Source organism: Muscardinus avellanarius (genome assembly GCF_963383645.1).
Source record: "Muscardinus avellanarius genome assembly, chromosome: 11".
NCBI lineage: Eukaryota > Metazoa > Chordata > Mammalia > Rodentia > Gliridae > Muscardinus > Muscardinus avellanarius.
Window position 1 is genome coordinate 52,012,078 of NC_137797.1, and position 12,868 is coordinate 52,024,945.

Below are 12,868 nucleotides of genomic sequence, written 5' to 3' on the forward strand. Positions count from 1 at the left end.
GGATCACACAGGTTCGAAGCCAGCCTCAGCTACTTAGTGAGGCTCTCAGCAACTTAGTGAGGCTCTCAGCAACTTAGACCCTGTTTCCAAATAAAATATAAAATAGGTCTGGGAGTGTAGTATAAACAATATATATTATACTATAATATATATTATATATATTATTATATGAATGGATATTTGGGTTGTTTCCAGTGTTTATTTTTTGCTGCTAAAAATGATGCTAAGTGTGATGGTGTTTGCCTACAATTCCAGTATGAAACAGGAGGTTCACAGGCTCAAAGCCAGCTTGAGCAACTTAATGAGACCCTGTTTCAAAATAAAAAATAAAACAGGAGTGGGAGTGTAACTCAAGAGTACAACTCTGGGTTCAATCCCCAATACCAAAAAAGAAAAAAAAACATGCTATAAATATTTTTGAGAATGTCTCCTAGTATAAAGATTCAAATTTCTTTAGGAGATACACGCATGTTTTTTTTTTAAATGCTATTTTCCAAAAGTTATACTCTCCAGCAATACTTTTCAATGTACCAAATCCTAACCAGTACTTAATATACTTTTGCCAACCTTGCAGGTATAAAATAACACATAATTTTAAGGTGGATTTCCTAAATTACTAGTTGAATTTTATTTCATATATCTATGGACTGTGTTCCTACTGTGAAATGTCAGTTCATGACCATTGCCCATTTCTCTATCAGGGTTCTATTTTTTATAAATTTTGTACTTATCAAGTATCTCTTCAGTCTTTTAATGATCATTAGTTCTTAATGCATTTAAACTACTGTTTCTCTTTATTACTTTTTTTTGTGTGGTACTGGAGGTGGAACCCAGGGGCTTTTCTACCTCTGGGCTATACTCCCAGACCATTTCTTAATACTTTACTTGGAAGCAGGGTCTCACTAAGCTGCTGAGAGCCTCACTAATCAGCGGACATACCATATTCTTTTGTGTGGTAATGGGGATTGATCCCAGGGGCATTCTACCTCTGAGCTAAATTCTCAGCCTTGTTTTTTATTTTGAAAGTCTCACTAAGCCGCAGAGGGCATCTGGAAGTATCTGAGGCTGGCTGTGAATCTGATTCTTAGCCTTCCAAGTACTGGGATTATAAGTGTGTGCCATCACGTCTGGCTTAAGTGTATTTTCTAATTAAGGTAAAAACATTTAAGTTCAAAATACTTTTTTTTTTTTTTGCGGGTCTGGAACCCAGGGGCATTCTACCTCCGAGCTATACCCCCTGCCCTATTTTGTATTCTTTATTTTGAAACCGGGTCTCACTGAGTTGCAGAGGGCCGAAGTAGCTGAGGCTGTCCGCAAACTGCGATCCTCCAGTCTCAGCCTCCCAAATGCTGGGATTACCAGCGTGCGCCACCACGCCCGGCTCCTTACTTTTAAGTGACTCTTATTGTGAATTTAACAAATTTAGAAATATTTCCAGTATATATAAATAAAATGGGTTTCGATTAACTGATTTCACTGAAACCAACATATTACTGTGTTCATTTCCACCTGACTGGACTATTACGTAACAGAAATTTTGGATTAGAAAGTTTTATTTCAGACCTTCCTTGGTTCCTGGATCTACCCTTTACTGATTATAGCTTGGGTGCTGACTGCATTCACTTAACTATTTCCTCAATTATAAAATGGAATTACCAAATCTTTTCCCTTTTATTTACATAAACCTAGATGTCACTAGGTGGCAGTACACTAATATTTAAAAACCTAAGCTGGTGTATCCCAGTGGTACAGTGCTTGCCTAGTATGCATGGGCCTTGGATTGAATCCTCAACACCATAGTCCATCATAAAAAAAAATCACAAAATATGTAAAAAAATGATACCAGTTTTTACCTTCAAAATTTGTTTTTAAAGCAATATTCAAAAGTACATGGGAGAAATATGCACCCAGCTGTAGTAAAGGTAAATTGGGTAACAATGCGTCAAAAACCTTAACTGTTCGTACTCTGGATCAAGCACTTCAAGAAAGAAATCTTTGGAAAGAGATTTGTGCCAATATTCAATACAAAGGCATCCATTGTATAACTCTTAATACTAGTAATAAAACCCCAGTGAACCTGAAACCCCAATGACAAATAGTAGTCACAATATGGTGTAAGTTAAAATACCAGGTTATACATTGAAAACCCTGTCAACTTTCAATGCACAGACAAATCACCTGGAGGTCTTACTCAAATGCATCACACAGGGCTGTCTTGACCTTTAACATGATTGACAAGCCCTACACTCAGGCTAGACATTCTTTTAGTTCCTCCTAATATGCATCCTCTTGCCCAAAGGTCTTTTTTGGAAACTCTCTCTTGCCTACCAGGAACTTTCCCTCTCCTTTTTATAGGTAAACAACATATGTAATCTTTTACCTGACACCGACAAGTTGGTCAGGATTAATGTGCCATTTAAAAATCCAGGGCCCAGTATGATGGCACATACCTTTAACCCCAGTACTTGGGAGGCTAAGACAAGGGAGTTTGCAGATTTGAGGCCAGCCTCTGCAATTTAGCCGGGCGTGGTGGCGCACACTTGTAATTCCAGCACTTGGGAGGCTAAGCCAGGAGGGATCGCACAGGTTCGAAGCCAATCTCAGCTACTTAGTGAGGCTCTCAGCAACTCAGTGAGACCCTGTTTCCAAATAAAATACAAAATAGGTCTGGGAGTGTGGCCTAGAGGTATAAAGCCCCTGGGTTCTATTCCTGGTACCACAAATACATACATACACACATACATACATACATACCCAGGACAGCCCTGGAAACTATTTCCAATAACAATTACTTGTTTTCCAGTAATCTTTTCTTATAAAGGTTCTCAGCCCCTGGAGGTCATATAACAAATCTCAATTCAACCAAAGTGGGGACTGATGAATGCAATCCTTTTTAAAATGTAAACATATGACATGGGTCTAACAAAACCAAAACCACTATTTGTTGTGGCACTTGGGACTGAACCCAGGGCATTCTAACTCTGAATTAAACCGCTGGCCCCATTTTATTTTGAAACAGGGTCTCACTGAAGAGTCTCACTACTTGCTGAGGCTGTCCTCAATCTTCCTCTCAGCGTCCCAAGTACTGGGATCATGAGCATGTACCAACACAACCAGCTATTTCTTTTTGTGGTACTAGGGATTGAACCCAGGGACATTCTACCTACAAGTTACACCCTCAAATCTTTTCATTTTTTAAATTTCTCAGATAAGAGTCTTAATAGGTTGCTGAGGGTCTGGCTAAATTGCTGAGGCTGGCCTCAAATCTGCAAACTCCCTTGTCTTAGCCTCCCAAGTACTGGGGTTAAAGGTATGTGCCATCATACTGGGCCCTAAACCATAATTTTAATAAAGCACTTAAAGAAACTCCATTAATGGCAACTTATTTCAAGGCTTCATAATTGCTACCTTCAAAATGTTCTGAAAATTTCAAGTGAGAAATCTGGGGCCTGATATACTACTGAACCATACCATTTATTGAAATAATAAATTTGTTACTGTTGAAAAAGAACCCTATGCTGATTCTAAGCTAACTGGTAAATATTTTTACTGGGTCAAAAGTCGAGTGAGGTTAATAAACCCCTAAAATTGGACAAATGCTTCCTGAATTTTAAATCTAAGAATGAAACAGCCTGAAAATCTTTTGGGTTCCTTAATCTTAATTCTAGTCAAGAAAAATCTGCTTTAAAAAGCAGCAACATACCAGAACAGAAGAAAATAATCACTATAAGAGGCTGATTTAAAAATAAAATATAACCGTCCAATTCTGTTATATTGTATATTGCCAAGAGACAATACTCAAAACCGTGCACATGGTTTAACAAATCACAAAACAAAAAGGACAAAATGCAAATTATTATCAAAACTGCTTTATTTTCAATACAAGATAAATACCATGCTTGTTACTAGTGCAGTTTAAGGCCAACAGTGGCCATATAGCAAACTGCTGAACAGTCACCTAAATGCTAAAGAAAGAAAAGACAAAGTAAACATTAAACACAAAATTGTAATTACAAACATTTTAATAAAATGGGAATAAGCTTTTTAATAGAAGCTAATATGGAAGTCTAGTTCTCATGGACATCAAAAGATGTCTATTTGATCAAATAACCACCTTACCTTTTGCACAGAAATCTTATTGTGAAGTCACTCACCATAGAGTCAATAGCTAAAAATTTGCGACTTTCTTTGGCCTTCTGATATTAGACAAATTATTTACAAACTGTGATTCAATAATCCATGGATACTGGTAATATGGTACATTTTTGTTACTGTTATTAAGGGCTTTCCATTAAAAATTATAAAACAACTTTGTAAGGCTGTACTGGGCTGTAAACTACTTTGCTAATATACCATTGGATGCAGAGGAAGAAGGAATAATAGACCTTTTTTTTAAGGCTAAAGTCATCAATGTTATAGATGCATTCCTTAGAATACATTATGATACCCCAAAGGATCATTTCCCATTAAATACCACCTGAGTACTACAATTTTCAAAGTAAAAAAATAAATAAACATGAATTTACCATTGTATTTTAAAATAATTTAACTTACAGAGTGCTGAGAAATGTTACGCAGTAACAGTGCGACAAAGAACACGCCCTCAAAATAAAATGTCTTTACTATATGCAGGGTCTGCCCAATTACGAAATTAATGTAAAACATTTACACTCATGGTGGAGTTTTAGGATACTCCCACATGAAAAACTCTTGGTAGTGTTTACTATCCGCAGATACCATTTCAAGATTTGTGTGACTTCAATTAAATTCTACCTAATATTTAAAAATCCTTCTAGTACAAAGCTAATTAACGTAGCAGGAAGTTTTTAAAACACTGAAATCTGTCTTTATGTAACCAAGTGTTTATACATCCATACAAAACTCATAGAGGCTGTATTTTCAGATAGTGAATGCCAACAACCTGAAATTTTAAAGAAACACTGGTTAAAACAAACCTAAATCAACCTCACAAGATACAATTGCCTGAATATTTTGAATATTCATAAAAATTCATATTGCTTCTTTCTAATGCCAAGAAAGAAGATTATAAAGAACTTCCTCCCAGAAGCCTAGACATTTTAGCATATTTTCTATTTTGACTTAAAATGAAACTTTAATTCTGAATCATAATTTCTCTAAATAAAAAACCTCACATTATGAACACAAGAAATGCCACATATAAGGCCACATCTTAATAAATTTATAATTTTTTTGGTTAGGTATTTATTTTAAAAATTAGTCTAAGGCTTCTAAGAGTCAAGTTGCTAAAAAAAATAAAAATAAAAATAAGTATACCAGTGTTTAAATTGAAGGTTAATGCTAAAAACACATATATACACACACACTCTAAGAACAAAAAATAGAATGCTACAAAAATCCCACTTATTTTTAGCACAAAAATGGCTAATATGTACAATGGATAAGCGTGCATTTAAATACATACAGCTGGGGAAACATTTACAGAGGGCTATGGGATGCAAATGAACTTAATGAATAAAATTTAAAAAGCAGTTATCTGTAAAACAGTGAGACTCTGGAGAGGTGAAGAATTAGAACATAAACTTCCTCTTAAAAGAATTTAAGCTGAAGCTTAAAACACAAAATTGGAGCCACCTTATAAGATACAGAAAATGCAATGACCATTCAGGTATAAAAAGCAAAATGTTGAGAGCACTCCAACAGAAAAGTCTTGTAGTAGCATCTTGTTATATAAAACAGCATGTATTTAGGTATTGGCACATTTAAATACATAAGGGAAAGAGAAAGTCTTTACCCTTTCAATAATTTTCCCCTTTCACTATAAAATATTATACAACATCCATTAAAACCTCTGTGTTTATTTTTAGAACTGACCTTAAACTAGTAAAAAATAAACCAACATTCTCCACAGGAGAATCAACTGAAATTAATACCTTAAGCTACAAGTTATTTGTGAACTCTGAATTGTAGTTAACTGCTTAAGAATATTCTAGGTAAAAGGAGAGCCATTAAATGGGCTAACTTATGATCAACAGACACAGCAAGTTACCCTAAAACTTGCCTATTAAAGCAAACTGAAAAAATAAAATCTCATAAATTTGCATTGGAGCATCTTTTTCTACATCTTTCTCTTTTCCAGAAGCAGCACTTTCAATTCAAAGTGTTGCTTCAGAAGCAATACCACTGCAGTGCTGTATTGCTTACCCATAATTTTACTACTAGCAGAAAGGAATGTGACCACATAGCAAATAATAAATGCTATGGTTTAAAATTCAACTCGTTTTCATTTGCTTTCATATTCACAACAGTTGTAAAAAGAAAAAAAAAAGAAGAAAAATGAAAGGTCTCTGAGACACATTCTCTCTCTTTTTTGGTGTCTGCAAAGATTTTTATCTTTGGATTATTTTTAAACATTAAAAGGTTTTCAAATAACATCAACTTATAAACAACAGAATGGGTATGACAAAAAAAAAAAAAAAAGCTTGCAATTTTTACCATTACTGCTATACATTCACCTGTTATCAGGTAGAAAAAGACTTTACAAAATTACTTGGTCAAAAAAAGAAAAGGTTTTCTTCCTGAAAACATTAAAAAAAAAAAAAAAAACACCTCTAGCAGCAAATAATTACAGTATAATCTGCCTGCAAAAAACGTCATGTAATGAAATCAGCCAGAGAGAATGGTATAGAGGAACAATTAAAAGGTTCCACTGATGAAAAAAAGATATACAAAGGATTAAATTGGTACAAAATTTCCAGTTTCAAGTATAGATTTTTATGATTCCATTTTAAAATTGTTTAGAGAAAACTTTATTCTCACGGACATTTTACTTACCTTTAAATCTTACTAATAACTAATTTCCCTTGTAATATATGTTATGTCCAAACTTCTTCACATTAGGGCATTGTAATTAAAATATAAAAAAGCTAAGAAATGACAATTTACAACACCTATACACAAAACAAGAAAATAGATTTTGATACAACTCTCAAATAATGTTAAAAAGGCAAAACTGCATTTTCAACAAAACACTTAAAAATCATTTCTGAGAGCAAACAGTTCTGGTAAACATCAATGATCCCATACACAAATACTTCACTCATTAAATGTTTTAAAATAAAACTGGCAGTAATATGAGTAACTTGAAACAGCTAATTCTATGAAAAGTTTGATACCAGACAAGATGAAACCTAAGAAAAGCAGTGCAAATTTCTAGAAGAATTCTACAGTTGCACATTACGTAGTATCTAGGGTACCTAAATACTTTAAGCATTGTTCTAAAATTTGGCCATTCTTTAAAAACTGATGTGTACTACTATAAGATCTCTCAAAGAGAATCTTATCTTTAAAATATATTAAAAACAAAATTAATCTGCTTAAGGATTTTAACTCAGACTCTTCAACTAGTGATTCAGAATTACCTTGCCATAAAAATATCTAATCAGGATGACAATCTGTCTCCGCTAATTTCGCAATTAAGAACACATGCTAGCCAGGTGCTTTTAATGTAAGCCTTTATGTAAGGCAGATTTGAAAAAAACTCTAGCACGAATCAACAGATTGCATGAATATACACAGAAATCCTTGAACTGTGGAGACAGGGTACACCTATAATTCTCTATTATAATCACACTGGAGAATACAATCCAATGTTAATAAACATCACATCCTTTAGAAATCTATACCAACAGGAAAATAAAATCAAGGCTCTCTTATATTTACCTGCTGCATGGCTGTATATACACTGCCTATGGCTTCAAAATTAAACCATAAGCAACATCCATAAGAAACAGCAAATCACTGCAGCATCAATAGTTATCAAAATCTCTCTCCAATGCTAGCAGTTCACAGTTGTGTTTCAGTACATCTGTGTTGTAATTAAGCTGTACTACTGTAGCAAATATGTATAAGTTTTTACTAAAATGTTAAAACCTCACATTTTTGACCCCTAACACACTGACTAGATTGCTATGTTGGTCAAATTTTAGATTTTACAAGTTTACATACCATACAGCAAAGTCACAAGCTAACTAGGTAAAAACAGCTAGAAAAGCAGAATATAGAAATATTAAATATCCATGTAATTACCTATTCTATTATCAAAATCAAGGGCAAGAGACACTTAATTGGTTATGTTTAATTCACTGAACGCAAGATTAGATTGATGCATATCCAAAACCGCTATTGCAATGCTTTTTTGAAGGACAATAGAAATGTCATAATAACATTATCTTTAGATATTGCTGAACACAAGACTTTCCCTGAGGTGTAAACATCAAATAACTTGAACAGCTTTACACATCAGCCCCATTAAACAGTTTATTACAACACTACATCTATTATAATCAAAGTGGTGCTGTTTACAGACATTATCATATGAACATTTTTAACAAGAACAAACTACTATAAAAACAAGCATTTACTTGACTTTTTCCATTTGCTTGCACATTATAATGGCCAAATGTATATAACCAGTAATAAAAGTTGCAAAAGCTATTAACTTTTTAAATCACACAGGTTTCCTTCAAATAAACAGTTAAGCAACATAAAAAATAAAAGTAGAGCTACTGGTTACCATTTATGCAGATTTGCTTTATTCAGATCTATTCCTGTTCAGTTTATCCATGAATCCTTACAGGTTCAGTTCAATCACAAGAAGCAAACTGCTGGACAAGCGTCATTTTCCCCCATGAAGACTGTTTTTGTCTTGGAAGGTGTTCCTCTTCCTTCAGCTGTAATGTGTCAAAATTTGTGATGTAGATTTTGCTATTCCCCATAATACACAGAAAAACGTTGGCTTAACTATACATACAAAAGTCGTGCATCTACTTCACTGTTATGTATTCTAACACAAAATAAGAATTAAATGAAACAGTAGCCGCTTGTGTGGTGGAGAAATGCTCCCAATTTATTTGATCATTTAAAATGAGACATTCTGATTTCATTTGTCTTAGATATTATTGCCTTTAAAATTTAATCCCTGAAACAGAAATGAAAATTCAGCAGCTACTGTTTCTGTGATGATGGAAACAGTCATAAATCATTTTCTAAAATATGCATACTACAAAAATAAATGAAAAAATGTTTGGATGATTTTAATGTAGATATTTTTTATTCACCCACATCAATTCTGTAATAACTCATTTAACAATTAAGTGCTGAACTGAATATAAAATGTAATACGTTTTTACAAATTAACTATTTGACAGCATACAGGAACTTCTGCAATTGTTATAAATCAAATGATGCTCCATGTTACAAAATTTATCAGTAAGATAGCTTAGTATGGACATTTAAATAAATGACACCCATGTACAAATCTTTATAGACATAATACAAATTTGAGACATTTACTTTACTTTCATTCTATTTCACCTACCCTAAAACATCTAATATAGAAAACAAAGTTAAATCTACAGTGATAAATTTAATTGAAACCTCACAGAGAAAAAAGCCAAACTCAAGAAAAGTTGGTAATGTCTCAAGAATACATATTCATGCTAACTGAAGGCAGAGGTTCACAAAAGAAACATTTGATTACCTTGGAGATAAGTGATCACTTAAATATCAGATATTTAAAATATTAACTCCAAGAAAGCCTTTTCATAATAAAGTGATTTAAGAGTTAAATGGGCACAATGTTTAGTGATTCTGCCATAAAAAATAATCTAAAAATATTTTTTGCTCTATAATTAAGCAGAAATTTCTGTCACAACTATAAAATTTTATTTTTTACATCCTTTCTCTCCTAACTAGGTTGGAAGCATATAAAGAATTCCAGTACAAATACACACTGCCTAGCAATAAAAAATTAACTCTAACAATGGCAAGAAAAAAAAAACATATGCTATAATTGCAATCTTTTTCTTCTGAATAATTTGTATATGCCTATATTTTTCAAAAAGATAATTAAGCCATCTTCAGTGTTACCTTTTACTGTCCCTTTATCTTACACTGCTAAAGTTTATTTAGTGAAACTGATAGAAAATAATTCTAAAATGTGAGTTTTCAACTGTTTTATTTTTATTACTTGCAATGCTTTTTTTTCCTTTGGTGCTCAAGATTGAACCCAGGACCTCTTGCATGCTAAGCATGTGCTCTACAATGAGCTACAGCCTGAAATGAACTTTTTTTCTTTTGCAGTACCTAACCCCCAGCCCTATTTTTTACTCTTCATTTTCAAACAGGGTCTCACTGAGTTGCAAGGGCCTCACTAAGTAGCTGAGGCTGTCTGTGAACTGCAATCCTCCTGTTTTAGCCTCCCAAATGCTGGGATAACAAGCATGTGCCACCATGCCAGACTTGCAATGCAGTTTTAAAAAGTGAGTGAGGGAGGGAGAGAGGGAATAAAGGAAGGAGAAAGGGTGGGAGAGGGAGGGAAGAGGAGAGAGGGCATATGTTTTAATCTGAAAGAGTATTGAAAAATTAATAAATCTTACTACAAAAGTATGCTATCTTCCCTACATTTTTTTTTTTTTTGTCCTGCTAAAAGGTGAGTGTGCTAAAAAAGGGAAAAATTACTTCAAGTTCTAGTGAGCAAAACAAAAACCATGAACAACCTTTCCAAAAAACTTGGTATAACCCAGATGTGGTGGCACACACTGATAATCCCAATTACTCAGAGGCTTAGGCAGAGAGAGACCAAGTTAAAGATCAGCCTAGGCAACCTAGACCCTGTTTCAGGATAAAAAGTTAAAATAGCTGGGGATGTAAGAGTGCCTCTTGGTTCAATTCCCAGTTTCACCAAAACAAAAACAAAGCACTCCTCCCAAACCATGACACATCCAACAAAAAAATTTTTTAATCAATTACCACCCCAATGGAGAATTTTACTACTTTCAATATAGAGAATCTTGTTTGTGCAGTTGTAATATACATCTTTATCCAGGATTAATGCATTTATCTTTTGCTTGATTATGCTTTATAGATAGGCCTTTACTATTAATAAATCTAATTTTCACCATTCAGAAAATTTGGGGGATAGTTTTTGTTTCTATTTCTAAACACTTTACATTTATCCACTTGGACACACAAATTTTACAATCTCAAACAAATGCAAATTTGAAGGCAATACAACTCATTTCCAATAGTTAAATCTATATTATAGCCTCAAATATCTAAGTAGACATCTACATAAAGATATAAAAAAGCTTAAAAATGACATACATTCAATACTCATGTTTTCAGAATAGGATTTGTTCAAATTTGTAATGTCAAAGTCATACAATTGATTGCTTTAGCTATCAGTTATAAAAGGAACTTATGTAAAGAATTGCTAAAACAACTAAGTCAAATGGAATCTATAGCTAAGTCTATAAACTAAAGTGAGCACTATATAAAAACTCAATACACAGTAATACCTATTGTGAGACAATAAAGATCAAGGTATTATTAACAACTCAAATTATGAATGTTTCTTTTAGAAACTTATTTAAGCAAATTTGTTAGTCTTATTATAAATTCATGGTAAATTCAACTGTTAAGTGAAATACTCAAATATATGTTCTTAAGGGCTCTTTTGTAGGTTTACATGCTAAAATACTGAAATAAGATTTTCTCACCTAATTTTAGAAATGCATTTTATTTTTTATTTATTTATTTTTTTTGTAATGCTGGGGACTGAACCCAGTATCTTGCACATATGAGGCAAGCAATCTACCATAAAGCTACACTCCCAGCCCAAGATATACTCTTTTCAAGTCAATGAAAAAAAAAAAAAATTACTATTCTGCATCTGAAAATTTCTCCTTCATGGGAGGAATGGATGAGATGCGCAAGAGAAATATATCTAAACACATGTTTCAAATAAATTTTTTTCTTAGCCGGGCATAGAGGCAAAGGTTTGTAATCCAAGTACATGGAAACAGTCTCAGCAATTAAGACTCTCATCAACCTAGTGAGACCCTGGTTCCAAAATAAAAATAAAACAAAGTTGGGGAGGCTTTCTACATAAAAGTAGAATGCCTCTAGGTTCAATCCCCAGTACCCCCCCAAAAAAATCTTGCTATATATTGCATAGAACATACTGTACAAAACCAATTTTGTTTGCTGCAGATATTTACTAAGTTCCTTCCTACCAAAATCTTTCATATTTTCACCTTTCTATCTCTGGACATGGTACTTACCTCCTTTCAGCTAAAGCATTTTATTACTCTATGAAACATATGTACACAATTGTTGTTCTAGGCAGTCTACCAAATAGTAGAAATAAGCTCCATCACATAGAAAAACCAGCCTTGCCCTCAAAAGATTCACAAAGTGGACATTTCAAAATAAACTGGTTATTCAGAATCCACAGTGAGAGTTAAAACATGCTACCACAGAAGGCAAATTCATAAATTTGCATAAATGGCATAATTTCTCTTACTGTTAGGTTTTCTTTAAACAATGCTAACTATTCATTCAAAACATTACTTATTCAAAACAATCTCATTTACAAACTAAAACAATGGTAGTAAATTTCACACTGAGATGAAGGTGAGAGAGCTAGGTGACTCATGCTGGCATTGAATTTTTTTTTTAAACAAGAAACAGTAATCATTTATAAACAAAACTGTATTCTTAAACCACAGTGAGCAAAACACACTATATACATCCATTCAAGGGATTACTTCCTACTATCTCTTGTCACTTCAAGTAAGATAACTGTGTAAATCAGATAGGTTTTGCAAATAATACTAAAAGCAAGAAAAATCAGAGCTAAAGAAATGAAAGCTGGCATATCCAGATGAAGCAGAGCAGGTAGGACATATAAGGAAATACGAGGCTGGGAAGGAAATATCAGGCAGATCTCAGGTGACCTAAGAGTTGCAGAAATAACTTTTACAACCAATTACAGTTATAATTCAGGCAATCAATGTAACACTAATTCCTATGGAAATTAAACATC